This window comes from Mustela lutreola, chromosome 10 (assembly GCF_030435805.1).
Source record: "Mustela lutreola isolate mMusLut2 chromosome 10, mMusLut2.pri, whole genome shotgun sequence".
In the NCBI taxonomy this organism is placed as follows: Eukaryota; Metazoa; Chordata; class Mammalia; order Carnivora; family Mustelidae; genus Mustela; species Mustela lutreola.
In genome coordinates this window covers 31,168,899-31,195,483 of record NC_081299.1, presented here as the reverse complement: position 1 = coordinate 31,195,483, position 26,585 = coordinate 31,168,899, and the positions used below count along the sequence as shown (strand labels likewise).

General features: G+C 41.4%; 1 protein-coding gene across 5 annotated transcripts in view; it reads right to left on the bottom strand.

Moving 5' to 3' along the window:
• NFYC (nuclear transcription factor Y subunit gamma) overlaps positions 1–19,706 on the bottom strand; it is a 68,493-nt gene extending 48,787 nt beyond the window's left edge. The window contains exons 1-2 of one of the 5 annotated variants that reach the window (XM_059138334.1): positions 1,065–1,081; positions 846–940 (exon numbers count right to left, since the gene is read on the bottom strand). The gene's annotated coding sequence lies outside the window, so the exon portion shown is untranslated. The other 4 variants (XM_059138331.1, XM_059138335.1, XM_059138337.1 and 1 more) reach the window with 4 other exon arrangements.
• Positions 19,707–26,585: the final 6,879 nt, after the last annotated feature.

Genomic DNA, 26,585 nt, shown 5'->3' with positions numbered 1-26,585 from the left:
CTAAATCTAGTAAGGGCTTTTTAAAAAAACAGCATTCCCATTTCATCTTATTTCAAGACACTCTTAATTTTTGACAAAGGGATTAAAATTCTTTTACAGGAATCCCAGTAAGGGAAAATGGCATTTCTTTTCTTTGATGCCCCACCTATCTTCCTAAGTTTTTAACCTCCACCCCCCAACAGTCCAGATTAATAGCAGCTAATATTTATGTAGCAATTCACAACTTGTGAAGCTCTCTGACATACATGATCTCATTTGAGACTCACCACTAAATAGGAAGGTGCTATTTTTAGGTTCCATTTTTACATGTGAGGAAGCCGACACTAAATGGCTGACTTGCCCAAGCTCACAAAGCTGGTGACAGCTGAATGGAACCTGAACACAGGTCTCCTGATGTTTAATGGCCTGCTTTTGCTACCGCACCATGCTGCCGAAAATACTGTAATCAGAGTACAAATAAATGCACAAATCTAAGACCCTGTCTAAGTTGCCCCCACCCACACACACCCACCTCTAGTCTAAGTTCTAGTTAGCTGTGGAAGGTCTATTCTCCTGATTTCTTCATTTTTCTAGAAAACATTTATCTGGCTTATGTGTTAAATAAGGAGATCATATGAACACCATTCTGCCTATACTAGAAGGCACCTTAGTCACCAGGGGTTCTGCACAGGCACGCCTAAGTGCATTTTTCCAGATAGTGGGTCAGATTCTCCAGAGTCCATGACTCTGGAAAGGTTAAGAACCCAAGCTAGAAGCAATGGCTAGATATCTTTCCAAGAAGCAAAATCCACAAAGTTTTCAAAATAAAGAGTTTTAATCAAGGCCTCATACTGTGCCCCACTTACCTTCTGCCTTCCCTGCTCCGGGCCTTCTCCCAGGCAAAGAGAGTCATTCTGTAATCTACATCTGTTTTTTAAAGCATACATAAAACCTGGAGCAACTGATAACATATAAATCAATGTCTTATAAAAAATAAATTTAAATTAATTATCTATTAAAATGTAACCCTTAACACATACTCCTTTCTCTTATGATTTAACTTCCCAGAATGACAGTTTTCTTACCACAAGCATTCCAATTCCCTCAAAGAAGTTTTACAAACATAACTGCTTTGAACTCCTGAAATGCCATTCTTCACTAAGAACTCTCTAGATTACACAGGAGACAAGGTAGCGTGCAAGGAATTCTGAATCTGTTAGGCAGTTCACTCAACTATCATACCAAAAGGATTTAGAATTTTTTTGCTGGGGGAAGGAACAGAGAAGAGTGGGAGACAGAATGAATGCAGCCCTATTTATTGTCCTACTGCTTGAAAACTCCTAATCTGAATCTATAACATATTCCTACTACCACTCGACTTGAACATCAGAAGTACAGTCTCTTTTCATCTTAAATAGAGCTTTTCAGTCTAAACCTGTATAAACAAACTTTGTCCTTCAATCTTTCAACTCCTCGGCAGTTTTTCAAGGTCACTTTTGCAAGCAACGACAGAGGCCTGCATCGAGCAACTTTGACTGCTACACTACTCCAATTCTAAGAGCCCCAAATCTAAACGCCTATCGATCCTCTCAGATAAATCCTTTACAGGAGGGGAAGTGGGGGAAGGCAAATCAACACCCTCCAAACTTCTCCTCTACTAGGGCCTGCTCCTTTTCCCTACCCAGAAACTCAGTACTGCTGGCTCACTGCTCCACGCTGAGTCTGCTGCAGAAATGTTCCAATGACCTTCATTTCATATTTGCAAATAAGAAGAAAAAAAAGAAAGGCTTTTTAAAATCAAGTGTATTATAGATGTTAGTACATGGGACAGAAGAGTTCACTATTCACAAAAACTGGCTAGTTACTGATTAGCAACCAGCATTAGCTTCGGATCCCTAAAAGAGGGGAAAAAAATATCAAGGGCAAAAGATAGGGTGCCTATACTCTTAACTTTCCTATTCACAATCTGCAGGTAAAATAGGATTCAAAATATTTCATACAGAAAATGAAAAGCACTTTGCTCATTTCATTTTTAAAGAACCAAACCAATGCCTGACAAAATGTGTGAAATTGGTAGAAAAAGACTTGCTCTTGTCACTGCCAATATAGTGGAAAAGTATGTTTCTTTCCAACATTCTAAGCTAGAATGTGTATTTTAAAACAAAGATTGTTACTTAATTATTGGTCCGTATTAGAATAGAAGCAGACAGGTAAATCAAGAAAGTTACGGGAGAATTTCACACTGGCATGTGGGCCTTCCTTCACCATTAGAACCTGCATCCATGCAAACCACATTTTCACACAAATTTAGAACAGCAATAGTGTTGCTTCCACCTCTGAAAACACAGATGTCAACAAAGTGCATGGAAACAGAGAAAGTCTTACAACAACTCAGCTTATTCTGTAGGAAAGCTTCAGTGCTCTTGAACAAAGGAAAATTATTTGGAAAACAGTTAAGTTTACCCAATGCAAAGAGAAAGTGCTTTGCTTCTGTGTGCCCCTGGAAAATGATTAGCCTTTCTTCATGTACCTGATCTTGTCAATACTCAACTAGGAAAAGAAATCCTAGGTGAAGGGCATGCAAAATCTAAACAGAGCCAAGGTATTCTAGGTGCACCAAAAGGTATGCATGGAATGTAAAGTGGCCATTTTCTGAAACAGTGCAACTTGTCTACACTCTCTGAAGCTAAACAGTTTCTACCATTTTAACACAAAACAAAGAATTAAACTTACCGAGAACTGCATTAATTTTACATGTAGTTATTTATATCTCCTCGGACAGGGAGAATTTAAGTCACTCCTAGCCCTCCCCCCCCAAAAGGACGGAGGAAACAAAAGGCAGCAGGAGATGCAGAAACCTGAGTCTGGAATGTCCACTCCAGTGAAAACCCGAACAGCTGTCCCCCCACCCCCCAGCAAACTATTCGCCATTTTTCTTTGTCTTTCAGCTGACCCCTGCCTCAGTGAAAAACTCCGAGGCTCCAATGAAGCCCGGCAGCCTCCTTCCACTTTAACAGTCAAAGGCATTCAATCTAGCATGCTATTTGACACCAAACCTTGCCTCCAGAGTGGTCCCATTGGCTGAGCTGCTTTATCAGCTAAGAACACAAAGCCATGATTGGCTGTTCACGTCATCAGTTACCTCCTTTGTACACTTCCTGTTTTAAAGTTACCTTGAGAAGCAGAACAGGGGTCAGATTCAGACTTAAAACTACGGGGAACTTAAGGCTTGGAAATGCCTGGCAAATGCACACAGCAGATGCCCTAGGGCCTCTTGTGTTTCCAACAAGAAGAAAATGCAAATTTACAATGTTCTTAAAATCACACGAAAGGGCTGTTACAGTTCCCACCCAAAGGATTTCTTATTGGCTGTCAGAGTTCCATTTAAAAAATTTAAGGTAATTTAACTGCTTCTGATTGGCCATCAAAGATGTCTGTAAGATATTGCTACAGTATCCTATGGCAGTAAACCAGAGAAGCAATGTGCACAAGATCGGAAAGTTGTGACTTAACTATCTTCAGTTTTCTCTTGAGCATTAACAGAAGAAGAAAAAGAAAACGGGGTGGGCTCATCCAACAGCTCCAAAGAAAATGTGACCTCAGTAACAAAGAGTGGTATCAATGGTCATACAACAGTTTGTAGGATTTCTAAAGAGGCATTTGTCATTATGTCCCTGGTAATTCTAAAAGCACATTTTAGTACTAGGTTAAATCACCTTATTTTGAAACACAAACTAATCTAAATAGGAAAATTCTGGAGTAATATAAGAAGGTAGTGGCAGAGACGGTGGCATTTCCAGAACGTCTACCAGGAACCAGAGAGAGAGAAATACAATGATAAAGGGGGATGGGAGGGAGGGGACTGGCAGAGAGAAAACATCAGTGCCTACTATTTAAAGTTCACTACAGTTTGATGGATTAACTTATTCAGGATGGTCATTAAAAATGTTGATTAGCTTCGAATATTACAGTTTTGATATCACAGAGAGTAAACTCCTCTACCACATTTTCAAGAGTAAGTAGCAGGGATGATCTCAGGAGAGAGACTGTAAGTACTGCAGTTACTGAAGACATTCTGGGATGCTCAAGTTTACCGCAGTGGTCAAGATTTGCTTAAGGATTTGGGCCCAGCTGTTGAAAAGGAGCTTCCTAATATGGTGAAAATGAATTAACATGTCTTTTTTCTTTTCTTTTTTACAAAATATTCAATAGAAACACTGCATTATTACCAAAGGTCTTTAACAATCTCCTTAGCTCTGCTTCCTCCCTGGAAGGCTAAGTATCCTAGGACTGAACAACACAACTGTTTTGCCAGGTAAAGGAGACCTTCTCTAGAAATACCTTGGCTGACCTTATATGCGAGGTCATCGTGGGCATAGGTAGGGATTTGGCAGCGCCCTGAATCAGAAGCAAGGTGGTCCTTCCAATCACTTTGCCATATTTTCTCTACACACATTCCACTCATTTCTCACATTGGAATGAATTAATTTCTAAACACCACCAATTAGTGCCAGGCTTTATGTTAGGTACATTACAGACTTTTCCCCTCTAATCCTCACTATCCCCTTTAAATGTGAGAAAGAGCGAAAGAGAAGTTTGACAACTGGCCCCTAACCATACATTAAGGAGGCAAACTCAGGTCGCACCTAGGGTACTATTCTTTCTATTGTACCACAATGCTGACACCGAGACATGAGGCACCTCAGGGCACAGCCAAGGAAATTCTTAGGCGTCACATACATGTAGAGGTGGCATAAACTATTACATCCAACTTCATTAATTTAAAAATCAGAAATCTGACTGATGTTGAGCTTGATCTCTTGATTAGAGACCTAGCTAAGAATGTGACAAAACAGCACCCTCTCCTTAAGGCCCCAAAGCTACTAGAAGGGACTGTCTCTAGCATACCCTGCAACCCTGCAAAAAGCAATTCCTGAGCCATAAAGGGCAGTGTGGGACGACTACCAGCTGCTACCAAAAATCTTCCCCATGCCTTTCACCACCAGTCTAGGCTAAAATTTGGTTCTTGTCCCAAATGCCCAGCCCCACTCTGTGCTTGATGTACCGAATTACACCAAACATGTCTCTTAATACTCTGTGAAGGTCTCTGGCATAGTTTTTATTAGTTCTTGGAAAGTTTGCAAGAAAAACACTTTAACCCCTACTTCTTTTTCTTTTTTAAAGATTTATTTATTTGAGAGAGAGAAAGAGCATAGGGAAGGGTAAGAGGGAGAGAGAAACTTAAGCGGACTCTGCACTGAGTGCGGAGCCCTACTTGGGACTTTATCTCACAACCCTGAGGGCACAACCTAAGCTGAAACTAAAAATCAGAAACTTAACCAACTGTGCCACCCAGGCACCCCTCAACCCCTATTTCTCATCAACAGCTACCTTACTGTAATTCAAGCTAGTGGGAAGAGAACGGAAATTATCCTAGAATTTCCATCTGGCAGCCTGACCCATTCAACTTACTACTGCTTTCTCCTCTCTAGCCTGTTGTTACTGTGGAATAAGAGCGTCATGCGATCTCTGGGATTCCAACTCACATTCTTCCCTGGTCCTGGATCTTCCCTGGTCTAGCCCTCCAAACCAGACAACTGCATCGTCTTGCCCTAAAAAACACCCAGATCACTATGAGGCAAAACGAAGGCCTCTGATTAAGTGGTTCAAGCTTAAGTGCTCTCAAAGTAGTTATGGTGGGACCTGATGCTTTTGGTCAGAAAATTCTATGACCCTGGCCAAGTTACTTAACCATCTCTGAGCTCACTTCTTCATGTATAAAACAGAAAAAATAACACCAACCCATGGGAATGTTGAGGCTTAATTGACAGGGTAAAGTATTCAGCATTAATACCTAGCATGGGGTAGGTACTCAATTAATATCTAAATATATACTTGACTATGGCACTTAGCACACATTATAATTACTTTCAACCATGTCTCTGTTACCAGAGGAGGGCTTCCTGAAGATGTCTGTGTTTTATTTATACCCACATATAGCACCATTGCTCAGTACAGAGGTATACATCAAACGCAACCTTAGCCATGGTGTCAACAAATTAACAAGGAGTAGTGGGGACTGAGGGAAACTGGAGAGTGCATGTCCCACCTAAAGGGGCAGCCACTGTTCAGCTCCAATTGACAAAGGCCATGGAGGAAGATTAGCCCACTGCAGCAAGAGTTTCGGAATCAACAAAAGAAGCAAAAGCTAGATCCCGAACACAAAAAGTTGATGCCAAAACAGCTCTTGATCAGCATCCTGAGGAATGACTGAAGGACCAGAGTTATGGCAGAAGTTGGCTGTAACCACCATGACAATTCAGAGCCTTACTCAGTCCCCCAGCTAACCTAATCTTGCAGGTTATACTGTATCACATCAGAAACATGACTAGTAGCAAAGATACTAGACTCTTCAGTGCCCTGAACAAACACTTCACTGATGGTACCCCTAACTGATTCCTTTGGACTCAGAGAAGTAAGTGAACCTGGAAGTCCCAAGAAATATCAGAGAACCTCTAAAGAAAAATGAACTTTTCATCTGTTGTGATATGAACACAAGCCATTTTCATTTGAATATTAAATACATTGTGTGACTTCTTATATACTAAGCTGATGAGAGATGTATATAGCAGTTTTGTACTGACGTGATAGGCTAAGGGAATGGGGTGTTTTCTTTTTTTTTTAAGAATACCTTTAATGCAACTACTCAGAATCAAATACTGTATTTTGCTTATATAAATGAGAAACAAGGGTGTTAGTCTCCCAATATTAGATACTACTATACAAACTGTTTTGTAATCTTTTTCACTTAAAAAATATCAACCTTCCATATCAAATATATATCATTTATAGTTGGGTTATATTCCATTAAATGGATGTACCATAATTTTTCAATAAGTTTTATATTAATAACTTCAGTGTTTTCAATTTATTTTTTTAATTTTTTTAATATAGCTGATACAATGTTACACGAGTTTCAGGTTTATAACACAGTGATTCACCTTCTCTATGTTATGTTATGCTCACAAGTGTAGCTGCCATCTGTCACCATACAACACTATTACAGTGTCATTGACCATACTCCCGATGCTGTGCCTTTCATTCCTGTGGTTTATTCATCCCATAACTGGAAACCTGTATCTCCCCCTCCATTTCAGCCATTCCATGCCTTCCCTGGCAACCATCAGTATGTTCTCTGTATTTATAGGTCTGATTATGCTTTCCTGTTGTTCATTTGTTTTGTTTTTTAGAGTCCACACATGAGTAAAATCATATAGTATCTGTCTTTCTCAGTCTGACTTACTTCATTTAGCATAATATCCTCTAGGTCCTTCCATGTTGTCACAAATGGCATCATCTCATTCTTTCATATGACTATGTAAAAATCCACTGTGCGTGTGTGCGCACACGCGTGTGTGTGTGTGTGTATATACCACATCTTTCCAACCACTCGTCTATTGATGGACATTAGGTTGCTTTCACATATTGGCTATTGTAAATAATGCCAAGGCTACAATGAACAGAGCGGTACACATATCTTTTTGAATTAGTGTTTTCAGGTGCCTGGGTGGCTCAGTGGGTTAAAGCCTCTGCCTTCGGCTCAGGTCATGATCTCAGGGTCCTGGGATCGAGGCCCGCGTCGGGCTCTCTGCTTGGCGGGGAGCCTGCTTCCTCCTCTCTCTGCCTGCCTCTCTGCCTACTTGTGATCTCTGTCTGTCAAATAAATAAATAAAAATCTTAATAAATAAATAAGAAAGAAAGAAAGAAAGAAAGAAAGAAAGAAAGAAAGAAAGAAAGAAAGAAAGAAAGAAGGAATCAGTGTTTTCATTTCCTTTGGGTAGATATCCAGTAATGAAATTACTAGATCGTATGATATTTCTATTTTTAATTTTTTGAGGAATCTCCATACTGTTTTCCAGTATGGCTGTACCAATTTACATTCCCACCAACAGCAAAAAAGGTTCCTTTTTCTCCACATCCTTGGCAACACTTATTTCTTGACTTTTTAAACTTTCTGACAGGTGTAAGGTGATGTATCACGGTGGTTCCAATTTGCATTTTCCTGATGATTACTGATATTGAGCACCTTTTCATGTGTCTATTGGCAATCTGTACGTCTTCTTTGCAAAAATTTATTTTCAGGTCTTTTCAGGTCCTCTGCCTACTTTTTCACCGGACTTTTTGGTGGGGCTGCTGAAATGTATAAGGTCTTCATATATTTTAGATATTAATCCTTCAGTGTCTTCAATTTTAAAATACTGTAAATAGGGGCGCCTGGGTGGCTCAGTGGGTTAAAGCCTCTGTCTTTGGCTCAGTTCATGATCTCAGGATCCTGAGATCAAGCCCCACACTGGGCTCTCTGTTCAGTGGGGAGCCTGCTTCCCCCTCTCTCTCTCTGCCTGCCTCTCTGCCTACTTGTGATCTCTGTCTGCCAAATAAATAAAATCTTTTAAATAAATAAATAAATAAAATACTGTAAATAGTATCACAGAGAACATCCATTATGCCCATTCCTTCTACCCTCATTATCCCTTCCAGAACCACTGCAATGGCTTCATAAATATTATCATTTTTGTCTGGTTTTTAAAAAAACAACCAGGGTCAGTGGGGAGGGATAGGGTAGTTAGGTTATGGACACTGAGGAGGGTCGTACTACGGTAGGTGCTGTGATTTGTGTAAGACTGATGATTCACAGACCTGTATCCCTAAGCAAATAATAGATTATAGGTTAGTAAAAAAAAACAAAACAAAAAACAACAAGAACAACAAAACAAAACAAACCATGAAAGACAGATTTTTCTAATGTTAAATCTTTCCATTTTCCATTTTGGTTTTAATTTTTTTTTATTATAAGCAGAAAATTAAGGACTGCCAGATTGTTGCTTCTGACCCATACCCTTCACCTCACTTGGTCATGAACAACTATTAGTTATTTCCCAAACCAAATCCACCTTCAAAGTTAAAACTTTGTGTCAACAAATTTTCAAAAGAATCTGACAGAAGTTCTAAAGATAATCTCCAAAGAAGTCCCAGAAACATTGTTTTGTTTTGAGCAATGACAGTATCATTAGAAAAAGGAACACAGTGTTTGCTGGTACCCAGTAAATGGCTGCTCAATAAGTTAATGAAGTAAACCAATAAATGAGATGGTAAGTGGATCATAAATTCTCAATTATTTGTTTTTAAAAAATAAATTGTATTCTCCAAAGCATAAATTAAAACCAATGGATGGAAAGTTATTCCAGAAAACTATTCTCTTCTCTCAGAGCTGTCCAAAGATGGCACAAGCTGCCTCAGAAGTTATGGATTGGGTTGTTGGCACAGGCTGTTTGAACACTTGACAGCAATATGTAAAGACAAGATGAAAAAGAGCAGCCATGTGGAGAAGCAGAGGGAAAAAAGCCCAGTCTCTGCAGCTAGACAGATTTAGATTCTAATTCTAATCCCTCATCACCTCATTTTAGCTGAGTAACCTCAAACTAGTTACTTAACCCCACTGAGGCCAATCTCCTAAACTATAAACCATCTTGCAAGGCTATAAGATCAGGGATATTTTCATTCACTCAGTAAATACTTACGTATAAGTATTGTGCTAAGGGACGCCTGGGTGGCTCAGTTGCTTAAGCGGCTGCCTTCGGCTCAAGTCATGATCCCAGGGTCCTGGGATCAAGTCCCAAGTCAGGCTCCTTGCTCGGCGGGGAGCCTGCTTCTGCCTCTGCCTGCCTCTCTGTCTGCCTGTGCTCACTCTCTCTCCCTCTGTCTCTGACAAATAAATAAATAAAATCTTAAAAAAAAAAAAAAAAGTATTGTGCTAAGATCTGGGGATCCTAAACAATACAAAGGCCTGTCCTCGAGGATACTAAAGTCTATTATGACAGAGAAGAATATTAAAATAGGCGATCACAGTGCTGTGTGTTAACAGTTCCCACAGGCATAGTATAAGACCTAAGCAGAACCCCTAACCCAGAGCCTAACTAAATTTCAGGCTGGTCAGAGATGGCTTCTTGGGAGATTTAAAATTGTAAGAAGAATAGGAACCTACTGAGACAGACAAGCAAACTGCATGTGCAAAGTCCTGGAGCTGACAGAAAGCATTACACTCCTGGAATGGCTATAGTTTGATATGGCAGCAGCCCAGAGACAAGAGGCTAGAAGAGAACCTAGAAAAGTGAACAGGGCTGGACAAGACTAAGATACTAGAACTTTATTCTGAGGACAACAGCGAGCCACTGAAGAGCTTTATGCATGGGACTGGCACAATCAGAATTACCCTTTTAAAAGATCATTTCAGGTTCAGTCTGGAAAAACACACAGGGTGGGAGCATGAGAACTCCACAGAGCAGCAGGGGAAACAAAGACCCTGTGTCATCTAGTTACTGGAAAATGTGGTAGTGCAGATGTTGAGTAGATAAATGGGAAATATTAAGAAGATAAAAAATCATTAAGACCAGTGGTTAATAATCCCTGTAGAATAACAACACTGTGACTGATAAATAGCAAGTGCTCTAAGAAAATGGTAGCTGCTAGTATCATCATTGACATTGGCAACTGGGTTAGATGACCTTTGGAAATCACTTTGATCCTGAAGAGTCTGTGCGACTTTGGAGACGTATGCTGTACGTTCCCAGACAAATCCTTTCCTACTATTGGCCAAGCTGTCTTATACAAAAAGATTTGTTTTTTACTCATAAACTCTCTACACCAGAACTGTTCAACTGGGCCCCACTACGTACTAGTCATAATATGAAATGCTTATTAGATGTTCTCACAAACAGGGTTTCATGGCCAAGTAAGTTCAAGAAACACCGCATTATGCATCCTCTCTCTTGAAGGGTCATAAGGCACATCAACAAGCAGGCTCTGAATACTAATTCTGCAGTAAAGAAATACATTTCACTTTACTGTCAAGGATCCTTTTTCCAACTCCAGAGAACATTTATTACATTGTATAAAAACTCATGTTCAGGGGCACCTGGGTGGCTCAGTGGGTTAAGCCTCTGCCTTCGGCTCAGGTCATGATCTCAGGGTCCTGGGATCAAGCCCACATTGGGCTCTCTGCTCTGCAGGGAGTCTGCTTCCCCCACCCCCCTTTGCCTGCTGCTCTGCCTACTTGTAATCTGTGTCAAAAAAATAAATAAAATCTTTAAAAAAATAAAAAAACTCATGTTCAATGAAACAGCTTAGGAAATGCTGCTCTAAAGTGCCTTACAGGGCGCCTGGGTGGCTCAGTGGGTTAGGCCGCTGCCTTCGGCTCAGGTCATGATCTCAGAGTCCTGAGATCAAGTCCCACATCGGGCTCCCTGCTCAGTGGGGAGCCTGCTTCCCTCTCTCTCTCTCTCTGCCTGCCTCTCCATCTACTTGTGATTTCTCTCTGTCAAATAAATAAATAAAATCTTTTAAAAATAAATAAATAAATAAAATAAAAATAAAGTGCCTTACAGATTTTAGTGGAATGAAAAGATTATAGGCCACCTTCCAAAATGGCTGGAGTTTTACACACATTATGGCATTTCCCTTTTAATTTAGTCCTACTGAAAATACATTAAATATCACCATAAATAGCAATCCTCTGGCTCCCAAATTATCACCAGCCAAGTGTGCTTTGCTTTTTTAAAAGGCCACAACTTTGTGTCATGATAACGAGCAAATTCTAAGCTACTTACCCTTCGGGGTACAGTAATAATTTTTAAGACAGTTAAGAATGACAAAGATGTTCAACTGCTCAGTTGCATGTAGTTCACTTTCCTCTTTTCTATGAACAATCACGCCACTAGTGAGGGGTATGTTTTCTTAACACTAGACAAAGAATCTTACTTCATATAGATCCCTAGACAATGTGCAGCTTCTGAGGGCAGGGGTAACAATAACAGAAACTGTGAAAACCTTCAGTACAGTAGTCTCCCTTTATCTAGAGGCAATGCAGTCCATGACCCCCCACCACCCAGTGGATGCCTGAAACTGCGGGTAGTACAGAACCCTATATACATTATGTTTCTTCCTATACTACATATCCATGATGGAAGTTTAATTTATAAATTAGGCACAGTAAAGAGATCAATAACTAGTAATAAAATAGAAAAATTATAATAATATACTGTTACGTGAATGTGGTCTCTCTCAACATCTCTTACTGTTCTGCACTCACCCTTCTTGTGATGATGTGAGATGATAAAAGGCCGGTGTGATCAGATGAAGTGAGGGGAATGACCGGCATTGTGATGTGGCGTTAGGCTACTACCGATCTTCTGACAATAATCAGAAGGATCATCTGCTTCTGGACCACGGATGACCGCAGTAACTGAAACCACGGAAAGCGAAACTGCAGAAAATGGGTGGGACTGCTGTAACTCTAATAGATTTAAGCCAATGACATCACACAAACTATTCTATACTCCAATATCATTTCTTATGAGTCACTGAAGCATTTATTGAAAGATTGCTCAAGATCACTGTTTATAGCTCACTCCCATGAATGTATTTAAGATTCTTTTTTTTCCCAAAGATTTTATTTATTTGACAGAGAGAGGCACAGAGAGGGAACACAAGCAGGGGGGCGGTGAGAGAGGGAAAGGCAGGCTTTCCGCTGAGCAGGGAGCCCGATGAGGGGCTCCATCCCAGGACCCTGGGATCATGACCAGAGCTGAAGGCAGACGCTTAACAACTGAGCCACTCAGGTGCCCCTAAGATTAATTCTTGAATCTGATCTAACAATATACTGTTGATTTTAAATGGAGAGTATTCATCTAAATAAGACATTTTATATATCTTGGACATGAAGATTTGAACCTTTGAGTTAAACCTATTCTAATGGAAACATTCAAATACAAAGGTTTGCCTAGTCCCTCTCTCTGAACTGCACCTGAAGTTTATCCATTAGAAAGGTCTCATTATATAAAAGTACACTGAATTTAGAAGTAATCTGTCTGCAGACAAGTAAAAATTTTTTTTTAAGATTTTCTTTTAAAGCAATCTCCACACTCAATGTGGGGCTCAAAGCCACAACCCTGAGATCAAGAGTCACACACTTCACCCACTAAGCCAGTTTGGCACCTCCAAACAAATAAGGACTTGAACCAAAATAGAAAATACAACTTCCATGCTGAAAATGAACATAGATGTTGCCTCACTGTTATCAGGTACATCACTGCTAAAACATGGAGAAGTGTGGGAAGGGTGCAGTAAATTTTGCAACCTGGCAAAAATTTCTGCAGGCAGAGAAATTTTTTCCTGAACCATCCCACAACGTTGTCTTCTGCTTACTTCAAAGAAAATGTTACCCAGGTGACTAGAAACCAAACTGACAGTCTTACTTCAACTGACAATTTCTACAATTAGAAAAATTATTAAATGACTATAATGCAAATCTCTTTCTGGACTGAAGGATAAAACTGGTTGTTCTGATTTCAATAAATTATTGCTATTTGGCAAATACAGAAAAGTTCTCATCTCATCGAAATCACTACCACTCAGCACCTGAGGATTAACAGAGCAATCAGGAAACAACCTAACCCTGAAATAAATGATCCTACTACTTCATACATTCATAAACATAGACTAGTAATAATCTAGATCCTCAGTAAATCAGCTCCTAAGCCACAACAACGTAACTAAATTAGGTTATTTCTTTCATGCCAATGGTTGCTCCCCCATGCAGAAATCTTATCATACATAAAAGAGTAGGTAATTACAAAAGGCTCCTCGTTAGGGAAGCTCTAAGAGGCTGAAAGGACAGATTTTATGCTGTTTTAAAGAGAAGATGATGTGTCCTCTCACTTACTAAGGTCTGCTTGGTGACAGGCACCTACCATATGCTACTGTACTCATTTTTCATAACTACTCTGTAAGATAGGTGTCACTACCACTACTTTACACAGGAAGAAACTAAGGCTTAGACCGGTTAAGAAACTGACCCCCAGCTCAAACAGAGGGTAACCGCATTGCAGAAGAATCCTTTCCCAGGTCTGACTCCAGCGTCAGCAACTACACTACCCCCTCCCATCAGCACTTTTTGGCCAAAGTATTTTAAATCCATTTCCTCCAACAATTAATCTACTTAAATTATGTTAGGTGCTTTCAGTCTCTGGGAAAATACTGAAATGACCTTGTAGTCTTCCTAACTAGTCACAGCACATGCATGAAAAATTGAATAAACAAAATGAAAAGAGAGCCTGGAATACATCAGATAACTCACAGTCTGCTTTGAGCACAAGAAACTGAATGGAAAAGAACAACTTGCTGGCTAAGGAATGTTCCTCCTAGGTTGTATGCCTGAGGCTGGAATGAACCTCAAGAAGGTCATCTGTGACCTTAATAATGTCCTCTGCCATTCTCCCTCCTATGAATGAGGCAAACTTGTCAAAACAAAGGTGCCTTAGAGTCATCACCATCATCAAGTCAATGTTTCCATAGAAGAGGCAAAGCTGCCCAGTGGAATGAGCACAGGACTAGGAAACCAGTAATCTGGGTTAGACTTGACTTTCCCCTAGCATAGCCAAGTGACCTTGTCAAGGTCATCACACTCTTCAGGGCCTCTGCACAAAGCATGTGCCTGAGAGAAACCAAAAAAGCTACTTCTTGATCCAAGATGCAAGTATTTTTTTCTCCTTTTATTTTTTTTTAAAAAAAGAGAGAGAGAGAGAGAGAGAGAGAGAGAGAAGGAGAGGAACGCAAGCAGAGGGTGTGGGAGAGAGAGAATAGGCTTCCCATGGAGCAGGGAGCCCTTCTCAGGGCTCAATCCCAGGACCCTGGGACCATGACCTGAGCGGAAGGCAGACGCTTAACTACTGAGCCACCCAGGCATCCCTCTCCTAATGTTTTATGGTGTCCAGAGAACACAAGTGTTTGGGGCACCTGGGTGGCTCAGTCAGTTAAGTATCCAACTCTTGATTTAAGCTCAGGTCATGACCTCAATTGTGGTCTCAGGGTGATGGCACTGCGCCTCATGTCAGCTCCACACTCAGCCTGGAGTCCGCTTGAGAGTCTCACTCTCCTTTTCCCTCTGCCCCACCACCCCCGCTTTCATGCTCTCTCTCTAAATAAATAAAATCTTTTAAAACAAAAATTCTCTCCCTCTCGCCTCCCCCTTCATGCATTTGTACTCTCTTTCAAAAAAGAACAAACGAACGAAAGAACGAACAAACTCAGTATTTAAAATTAAGGATTCCACAAATTTTGTAAGAATTCAGACTGTAATGGAGTTATAGACTGATGCTTAAATCTGGGCTCTGTCACTTTATGTGACCTTGAGCAAATTACTTAACTTCTCAGTTTCTTCACACCTAAAAATGCAGGTGGTAATAGTATCTACCACATAACACGTGTGAATAATACGCACAATACATTTATACCCTAGCTGGTACAATATAATCACTCAATAAAAAGTAGTAACTATAATATCATTCCTGAGTTTGATTCATAGATTTTTAGTGTTTCATTACCTCTAAACTAAGAGATGTGAATTTCAAAATTGCCTCAAAAAGCAACTAGCACCAGCTCAAGTCACTTTGCCTCCACTTCTCTGTAAGTGGGGATAAGAAACCCCTGCATCTTTTCTAGTACAATTAATCAATTTTGACCAAATGGAAAAGATATACATGTAAATGAGATAACAGAATTGTTATAAGGATTTAGATAACAAAACAGGGATACAGTCTGTTAAGTATTAAACATTAGTATGAGTCTACTTAGAAGGCAAAGTTGATGTTCTCAAGTTACGATGTTAAACATAAACTCAGACCTACTCAGACCTCCTAGGAGTTTGAGATTTCGAGGGTGGTTAATTCCTGGTGATAAAAAGCCCAGAACTGGCCATAGATGTAAAGAGCTAATGGGAATGAAGATGATCTGGTGGTGTTGAAGAACAGATAGTTAAGAAATGTTTGCTGAATAAAAAACAATTATGTGCATGCTTGTTTTTGCAAACTTGTCTATATTTACTAAAAAAGAAACTAAGTTAGGGTGCATGGGTGGCTCAGTGGGTTAAAGCTTCTGTCTTCGGCTCAGGTCATGATCCCAGGGTCCTGGGATTGAGACCCACATCAGGCTCTCCGCTCAGCAGGGAGCCTGCTTCCCCTTCTCTCTCTCTGCCTGCCTCTCTGCCTACTTGTTATCTTTGTCAAATAAATAAATAAAATCTTTTTAAAAATTAAAAAAAAGAAGAAACTAAGTTATGGATGTCATAATATTCTTCATATTCAACTAACTTAATGATTTGAGTCAAACAAAGTTAGATGACCCGTGTACAAAATGCATGGCAAGCCCTATTTCCCCTTGTTCTTTTCACTCTTATCTTCCACACTACCCTGTAATTGCAAATAAAAGGGAGGAGACCCTCACCTAATTGTATCAAATCACAAAGCAACTCAGACTTCCAGTTTGCTAGTCTCCTCTTGCAACCTAAATTATTTAAAGATTTCCATGCAAATACTAGAACTGCAAATAATTTTTTGCATCCAGTTTTAATTTTACATGTAATTTAGGATAAGCATCTACTAGATTAACTATCCCACATTTTGAAGAAGGCACCAGGCTTCCAGACATGTCCCAGTGTTTGGAGACATCTTAAAGAAGTAGTGATATCTGAAAATGCTCCCAAATGAGTTCTTATACACTTGGTAGTTCCTCACTCCTTGGCATTAACCATTTCCATATACAGAGAGACTATGTCATCAATTTTCTTAAGTTTGATTTTAAAGAATGAGATTCTTAAACTTTCTGTACATATTTTTCCCTATTATCTACCTGGCTTCAGAAAAAACCCAACAGTTTACTTTGTAAATCTTTCTCTATACAATAGAAATCAACAGATATGATTTATTTTTTTTATTATTATTTTTTTTAAGATTGTATTTATTTATTTGACAAAGAGAGATCACAAGTAGGTGTAGAGGCAGGCAGAGAGAGAGAGGAGGAAGCAGGCTCCCTGCTGAGCAGAGAGCCCGATGCGGGACTCGATCCCAGGACCCTGAGATCATGACCTGAGCTGAAGGCAGCGGCTTAACCCACTGAGCCACCCAGGCGACCCTACAGATATGATTTAAATACCTAGCTGAAGAAACTGTATTTTATACAGTTCCTATTCTGTGGTCTGAATCTTTAAAACAGCACAACAAATTCTTGTTAATTATATTTTCCCCACTCAATATACTCCTAACACTCAGCAACCAAAGAAAGATGACCCACTTTGAAATATTAACACTATCTGGAAGTTTGACTAGTCATGTTTATACCGATAGCAGGACATGGCAGTTAAAACTACAGGTTTCGGCATCAAACAACTTTGATTCGAACCCCAGTTCAACACTGGACAAGCTACATAAACTCTGTGATCCTCAATTTTCTCATCTCCAACATGGGAATGACAAAGTCTACTTAACAAGAATTGGGTGGTAAGTGTACCCCAAAATGTCAACTCCCTTCCTCTACTACTTTCCCTTTCTCTCTTGAAAATTTTGTTGCGTTCACATAAAACAGACCAAATTTGAAAAGCAGAGAAGTTTGTTTTGTTTTAAGATTTTTGTTTATTTGACAGGCAAAGATCAGAAGTAGGCAGAGAGGCAGGTAGAGAGAGAGGAGGAAGCAGGCTCCTGGCCAAGCAGAGAGCCTGATGTAGGGCTCCATCCCAGGATCCTGGGATCATGAGCTGAGCTGAAGGCAGAGGCTTTAACCCACTGAGCCACCCAGGCGCCCCCCAGAGAAGTTTCTTGAAATTGGTATGAATACAGATGTATAACACCTATCTAAAGCTAGAAAGGACCACCTAACATATACAAGGAAAAACAAATTAGGAAGCACAGAGGTTTAACACAAATATGTTTCCATGAACCCCAAACCTTGGGAAGAGCAAATGTAGAACAATTCATTACAATAAAATGGAAAGTGATAAAATACCCCCAAGCTGACTCTAACAACTCTTGACTAAAACAAGTTTTGAAATACAAACCAGAAAGTGCTAGTAAGTTCTGTAACTCATTACAAGATGCAAGAAACTATGCACTAGTTTATTCTCCTTCCAAGCTGCTTATTAAAAAAAAAAAAAAAAAATTAAGTGCACATGAGGGTGGGTGTACTTTTTAGGCATATATAAAAGAAAACAAGTAAGCCAGGTCCAGCATCTCTGTTAAGCTCTGTCTTTGACTAAAGAGGAACCTAGCAATATCTCTTCAACAAATAAATGCCAAGTATCTAATATCTGCTAGAAAATGTAGCCTTTAGAAACCCAGCCCTCACATGTATCCTTTCTAATGCAGAAAAACTTTATACAATGTCTCAAAACTAGCTGCATAGTCCTGCGACCCAATAATCTATAATCGCTCCCTTACTATAATTCCCAAGTCTGAAAGTGTTTCCCATTTCAGATGGGGAAATGTTTCACACTTCCTCATTCCTACAGATCCGTCACTACTTAATGCTTTGTCTTTTAAGCTTGGTACAGTTTTTAACACCCGGCACCAATAAGGGTCCCTCTCCCAGGCTGGTTCTGTTTTCTCCTTATATCACATATCAGACCTGGTAACTGAAACCTCGGTTTCAATGCTGGCATTCTCCAGCAAAATCCCCATCTGATCCTATAGCTTAGATAGGCTCCTAACGTCCTGACGCCCCTTCCTCCTATACCATGCCCTTCAGACCTGGCATCCGTGGACATCGCGGTCACTGACAAACTGTCTTAAACTCCAGTCTACCTTAACTATAGAAAACAAACTCATGGTTATCAGGGAGGAGGCACGTCAGGGGATGGCTGAAATACGTGATGGGGATTAAGGAATACAGTCACTACATTACACACCTGAAACTAAAGTAACACCATATGTATGTTAACTATGCCGGATAAAAGGCAACAAAACAAAACGGCCCTCCAAGTCTAGCTCTCTTGGCTCTCAAAGACCCCCTCAGCCTCTAACTCAGGTTTCAGGGTTTCCAAGCCTGGCAGCCTTGGAGCTTATATGCCCTTATACTAGGCCACGAGGGTACCTCTGGATTAGGAGTGCCACTCACTCCCGGCCGTGAGCAGACTATCCTCGAAGTACCTGCCAGACCATAGACCTGTCTTCCTCCTTAAGGTCTCTAAGCTCGCCCCCAGCCTCCACCCTATGCCTGCATGGAAGGGGGTCACCACCCTGCTGCCCAAGCCCGAGACGCGCGCATCCCTGCAGCCTCGGATTCCTTCATCACCCCCAAGGCCGGAGCCAGCGCGACCAATAAGGTGCCAGGTCCGCGGCCTCCCCGCCACCGACCAATCACGAGCGAGCCCCCCCGCAGTCGCCTTCCGCCAATGGGAGAAAGCCCGCGGGCCGGGCCGACGAGGCGCACGGACCCCAGGAGCGCGACGGCGGCGACAGCGGCGGGCCCGGCGAGAACACAACATGGCGGCGGGCAGGCCGGACCGAACTACAGCAGCGGCCGCGAGAGGGAAGTGAGGTCTCCGCCGAAGGCGGGAAGCGCTGCCCCTCCCCCCGCCGCTGCCGCTCGCCTCTCACCCTCCCTCCCACAGACGCTCCCGCACACTCACACGCCTCTGCTCAGGAGTCCAGGGAAGAGCAGGAGCCGCCCCCACGCTCCTGCGGAGTCGGGCAGTGCAGAGGCCTGGGCACGGCGGAGGGGAGGGGGAAGCGTGCGTCACGGAGAACGGAGCGCGCGCAAAGCGGGGGCACAAACAAGATGGCGGCCACGCCGTTTGCACCGTCTCCCCCCCCCCTTCCCCTCCCCCTCCCTTGGCGCCTTGACTCCCTGTATCTTGAAATGCGCAGAAGCTGAGTTGTTTGAAGTCTCGCGAGAATTAGGAAGGGCGGCGACCTGCGGAGGTGGAATGAGATCTGAGAGCCTTCTGACCCCACCCCTTTCTAGGGGATCCGGAGGCGTTGCCTGGTGAAGTCCACCGGGCGTTCTACGCTTGTGGGCTTTTGATGTGGTGCGCACACTGAATGTTAAATACGTCTTTTGAGTTTTGGCCTTTGGTTTTGTTTTGTTTTGTTTTGTTTTGTTTTGTTTTGTTTTTTTAAATTTGGGACGAAAGAGAGCAGTCGGACGAAGGACGACATGGGGATGCCAGATTATGGGCGCCGCTAAAGAAAATAGCTACTAGTACCATAAAAGGGGATTTAACACCAAAACTGTAAAATGATATACTCCAGGGTAAAGAAAAACACCTCCTATGAATTAATAGCGTGTAACCTTACGTCGACATAAACACTGCTTTTCTCTGAATGCAGTTTAGACAATTGAAAACCCCATGAGTATTACCTTATCTCTTTAATCTCTACAACCAGTACTATTTCTGTTTTGCAGATAAAGCTGATGCTCAAAAGGATTAAATAACTTGGTCAAACTCCCATAAGTGTCAAAACTCAATACGAGTAGTTCCAAAACCTGTCGATGAATTATCTACTTTGAGCCAATAGGTTAGGTGTAAGCACTGAGAGAAATGAAACTGCTTTTGTTGCTGGTTACCTTTAATTTTTTAAATGACCTTGGAGACTTTTTGAGACTTGGGTTGCAGGAGTCTTCAACAATATAATAAACGCTATTATTATTTCTTTCCTTTGAGTGTATGACTGCGATGATAAAGGTGTTAAGTATACTGGAATAGCCCTCGACATGAATTCAGGAAAACTGTTTCCAAATCCAACCTGAATAAATCTCACTTGAGGCACTCAATAAATATTTGATGAATGAATGAACAAAACCTGACTAGCTATAAGACACCTGACTTTGCTGAGTCTCGATTTCTTCATCTGTAAAATGATCTAATTCCTACCTCCTGGGAGTGTTGGGGAGATTGAATGAAATAGTGTAAAGGAGAGTGCTTTGGAAATTGCAGAAGTGTCAAGGAAGTTAGTGTTAATGATGACATTTTCATACATGAGAAATGGCATAAAAACGTCAAAACAGACTCAAAATAAATAGTGTGTTAAGATAATAGAAAGATGAGCTAGCTAATGGGAAAAGCTAAGTGAGTCTCTAAAATACTGAGTTAATTATTGCATATATTTTGTTACAAAAGATGTAAAAATGTGTAGGAATCAGCACGAATTAGTATTATTAGATTTTACTGTTATAATTGTCAACGGCACATAGGGGCTGCAGTCAGTTTCTCTCTAAGAGCCTGGAAATCAGGTTGCCCTCAGAATTAAACTAATAAGAATTTATGAAGATAAAATCAGCCAAAGGTAATCACAAGCATATTTAACAAGTAGTGGTCAAGCATTTATCTAGCACATTTGAAGTCCATAAAGTTGTGGGGATACCTTTCTGTGCTAGGTATTAACCCTTTAGTTCCTAATGTGTGAAGAGTAGGTCCCAAGGGCTCCTGGGGGGAGAGAGTTGTCAGGAGACTTGGGATAGCAGGTGTTTATCAGCTAGTATGAAACTATTTTCAGTATTTTAATAGTTAATATTATAATGTGCCAGCCATACTAGTATACACAGACTGGATATTAGTCCTTACAGACTATTATCAATATTCTCTGCCCCTGCCTTTCTAAAACCCTGCCTGTCTAGTCTGTCCCTAGGAGATTATAGTTCTCACTCTAGTGTCATGAAGCTTGGCATTGTTTTAGTAAATGAAATGTGAGTAGAAATGGCATGAGCCACTTCTGAGCAGAAATGTATGGGCTGTCCATATTTTTCATCTGCCATGAGAGCAGCATGTCCCAAATAGAAACACTTCTCCAGTGTTGGTCCCAGAATGAAGATGTGCAGAGCCACAGCTGATACACATAACATGTAATATAAGGCGAATCAGAAATAAACATTTTTTTTCTTGTAAGCCACTGAAATTGGTTGGTGGTTACTGCCCTATAACCTAGCTAGCCTAAGCTAATACAACCTTAAAATTAGCTCTCCATGGTGGTAAGCCTAGAGTTTATCTACAAACATGATCAAAAAAACAAACTCTGATCCAGGCATACAAGAGAAATCTCAAGAAAGCAGAGTGATCGTAATTTAATAAATGGATGCCTGATCAGTCTTATCAACCAGTCATTCTGTGTCTTACTCGGAGAGAGATTGTGAACCAAAGAGTTTAATCAGCCATGACAGCCCAAACAGGGCAGTCACAGAGACAAGCATTAACATGGCCTTTCTAAGTCCTGCCCCAGTCAAACTGACCTGAGCATTAGTATTTCCTTGTCCATGTCATCCCTACAGTGGGTGAGAATATCTCAGGCTGCCTCAGCTAAGAAATGCTTCTTAAGAGCAACATGCTTACCTGGTGTGATTCTATACTCACCCAGGAAATGACTTACCTATTGGGACAGAATTTAGTGATCTGCCACCTAGAGATTCCCAGTTCTTTTGATAACTACATTTTTCATTGTAAATCAACCTATTGGATTCTGGCTTATATAACCATCAGTTTCTGTGAACTTAATGGATACAAGACTGCCCCCTGGGAGATGGTTCCACTATGCTTACTATTACAATCAGGCTTCTGAACTTGCAAGGCTATAAAGACCAGTTCTGGGATGTTGGTAAAGTCCTTAATGTTATAACACTCTAGTAGAGGGCCGACTAGACTACCCTCAGCCACACCTCTCTATCTTATTGTGTACCTTCTTTGATCTAAAAGAAAAGCAGTAAGTGTTAAAGACAGACATAATTCACAAGCTGTGGGAGTTCAAAAAGGAGAGCAATTACTTCCACTTAGTATGGAATAGTGGGAGGAGAAAGACTGTTAAGGATGTGACCTTTGGGTCTTGAAAAAAAAAAAAATGAGTAGAACTAGGGAAGGAGCACGCTTTGTGTAGGTAGCCAGTGGAGCAGATATAGGAAGCAGGAGATCAATTGAGGAAATACAGAGTAACAGGAAAAGGAAGAAGAATCATCTGGAAAGTTACATATGGTGAGATTAAGGCTCTTGGGTTTTATTTTCTGCTAAGGAGAGTCAGTATGGAAGTTTTTTGGGACTTTGTTTGTTTTACCATTTTAGCCATTTTTTAAAAAAATTTATTTATTTATTTGACAGACAGATCACAAGTAGGCAGAGGAGGCAGGCAGAGAGGAATGGAAGCAGGCTCCCTGCTGAGCAGAGCCCGATGAGGGGCTCGATCCCAGGACCCTGGCATCATGACCTGAGCCGAAGGCAGAGGCTTTAACCCACTGAGCCACCCAGGCGCCCCCAATTTTAGCCATTTTTAAATATATGGTTGGTTAGCATTAAGTACATTAATTACATTAATGTACATTAAGTACATTGTTGTGTAAATATCAGCACGCTCCATCTCCAGAATTGTTTCATCTGCCTCTGCTGAAACTGTCTACTCAATAAACAATAATTCTCTGTCCTCCCCTCCCCCAGCTCCTGGTAACAACTGTTCTGTTTTCTGTCTCTTTGAAATTTGACTATTCTAGGTATCTCATATAAGTGGAATCATTTAATTTTTGTCCTTTTGTATCTTGCTCATTTCACTTAGCAAAATATAGTCAAGGTTCATCCACGTTCGTACCAAAATTTCATTTATGTTTATGGCTGAATATTAGTATTTCATTTTGTGTATATAACACCTTTTGTTTATCCATTCATCCATCAATGGACATTTGGGTTTTTTCCATCCTTTGAGTACTGTGAATAATGCTGGCTATGAATATTAGTATACAAATATCTGAGTCCCTGCTTTCAGTTCTTTGGGGTATACACCCAGAAGTGAAATTGCTGGATCATATGGGAATTCTATGTTTAATTTGTTGAGGACTCGCCATATTGTTTCCCACCATGGCTACACCATTTTATATTCCCAGTGATAGAAGTTTTTACAAAGGGATTGACATGGTGAAAACTGTGGTTAAAGACAACATGACAGAGATGATAAGATGGAATGGGTCTGCAGAAGGACCACTGGAGATTCCCACGGTAGTTCATGCAAGGTACAATGAGCTCCTGATCACAACAGCAATGAGAGTGGAGGAAAAGCGTACCAATGCAGAGGTGATATTGCCAAGGTAGGACTGGAAGGACTTGGCTATTGGTTGGCTATTTCGAGGTCAGGGAGAGAAAGGATCAAGAGGTGTTTAACATGACTTTCAGTTTTCACAGTAGGGAGGATGGTAGTCTCCGGATGAAGACTTCAGAACTTTTCCAGAGCACGGAGAAGTCATGAGTTCAGGTTGGAACATGTAGAGTTTTAATTACAAATGAAAAATTATAAGCTGTTGTCTTGCCTGCTCAACACCTTTGTCCCTTCAACTGGTAGTGGCACTCCACTTTTTTCTTCTTCTTTTAGATTGTAAAACCATCCTTCTTCATCTGCATGTAGTGCTGGGCTGAGAAGGTATGTGGCCATGAGAATGCACTTTTCAGATCTCCAACTGGGAGAAGCGTAATTCATCAACAGCACAGGTGCTGAGCTCTGAGGTCCATCACCCCTTACCCAGGCCTCCCCTCTGGTCCTGGCCACTGGCAGCCCTGCAGGAATTTTAGGACAGGCTTTTTGCCAGGATAAATGATACTCTTCTGATGGGCCACTTTGGCTCAAGGACCCTCAATGGCCTTGCTAAACTTTCCTTAGAACTATACTGCAGTCTAGGGGTGCCTGGGTGGCTCAGTGGGTTAAGCCGCTGCCTTCGGCTCAGGTCGTGATCTCAGGGTCCTGGGATCGAGTCCTGCATCGGGCTCTCTGCTCGGCGGGGAGCCTGCTTCCCTCTCTCTCTGCCTGCCTCTCAGTCTACTTGTGATTTCTCTCTGTCAAATAAATAAATAAAATCTTTAAAAAAAAAAAAAAAAAGAACTATACTGCAGTCTAAGACCCTTCCACCTAGAACTCCTTCCTTCTCTCTCCTTCCCTTAGGGTCAGATCTGCATCATTGTCTGATGGTCCTCAGTCTCTTAGCTCCGGGCCCATTTTCTCTCACAGGTGTTTCTCATAATAAGTTCCTTGCATTTAATCCTGTCTTGGTATCTGATTTTCTGAGGATCTGAACTGGCATGAGGGGAAGGAGGATGGGATATTTCCATCCACAGCATACCTTCCATGCCCATCAGCTGTAGCGGTAGGCATATGGCCCAGTCTGACTGATCATAACGATCCCCACATCATGGCCCAATGCCTCATCACAGTCTCTCGGTGTCATTTCACTCTTAGACCATTAGTTATTTGGTCCACCTCACCCACAGGTATGGCTGGCCAACTCTGAGTGAGGCCTTACAGTTCTGCCTGAGGCCAACTAATTTCAAATGTGGATTCTAAGGCTTCTGCAACTTCCAGACCCTGATGACACACATCACAGAACATGAGCTGTGGCTTCCTGAGCCACTGCTGAAGGGGCCAATGAAGCAACCTAGAAGTACGGGAGATTTAACTACCGATAGGGCAAAGTAATCAATGGGAGACAGGAGACAGGAAGCAGCAGGATAGAACAATCCAGTCTCTTTTCCTTCCTCTGATGGACTGTTTTAAGATAAAATTTCTCTGTACAACATATCTAGATACATTCCACATGGCCAAGTGGGTGGACCTGGCAAGAGACTAGTGTGTCTCTTCACAGCTCATCGTGAAGAAGTAGCAAACATTTCCTTGCATGCATTGCTTTCCATCTTTTCCTGCTTCCCCTATCCCTTCATTCTCACTGCCCTAGAAATGTGCATCCCACAAAAACCTTTAGCACTTAATCCCTTCTTCAGACTTCGTTTTCTAGGAACCCTTGCTAAGACGGGCCACAGTTTCTGAACAGATGAGCACATGACCCAACCTCCGCTAAGCAAAGCCTTTGGGAAGATGTGAAATATAGATCCAGGAAAGACAGGACTTTTCTTCTGGAGGTCTTGAGCCATATGGATCTGGGGGTGTCCATCGTTTCTGCTTCATGAAGAGAGCCTGCCCGCGCATGAAGGCATCACAGAGGAAGACAGAGCTCAGAGAGAGAGAAGAACCCTAACATCCTTTGAGCTCCTAGATCCAACTCTCCCCAATATGTGTAACTGTTTTGTCATTTCTTGATCTCTCTGAAGACCAGTTTTCCCAATCCAGATCAAAACATGGTCACCAGTAGATCCCAAGCCACCTCCATTCAAGAGATCAGTCAGACAACTAGACTTGTAGGTTCCACTTTGAATTTCTTGGAGAAGAACTACTGATTGGGCTAGTTTTGGCCAGATGTCCACCCCTGAAGCAATCAACATTAGGGAGAGCAGTGCAGGGTCATATATAAACATGGTGTATTCATTGTGACCCTGTGGATAATGGTGTGATTGCAAGGTGCAGGATAAAATAATACTTCCCAGAAAAGTGGGAGGAGAGAGTTGGGCTGATTAAAGAAAGGCTGCCCACTCCCTGAGAATGAATAAATGAGACAGAGAGTAAAGAGAAGTCAGAGGGCAGAATGCAATCCAACCCAATGCTATCCTACACTTTTTCTAAACACAATTCTACAGAACTTTCTGCAATGATGGAAATTTTTTAAAAGATTTATTTATTTTAGGGACACGTGGGTGGCTCAGTTGGTTAAGCAGCTGCCTTCGGCTCAGGTCATGATCCCAGTGTCCTGGGATCGAGTCCCACATCCGGCTCCTTGCGTGGCAGGAAGCCTGCCTCTCCCTCTGCCACTGCCTGCCACTCTGTCTGCCTGTGCTTGCTTGCTCTCCCTCTCTCTCTCTGATAAATAAATAAAATCTT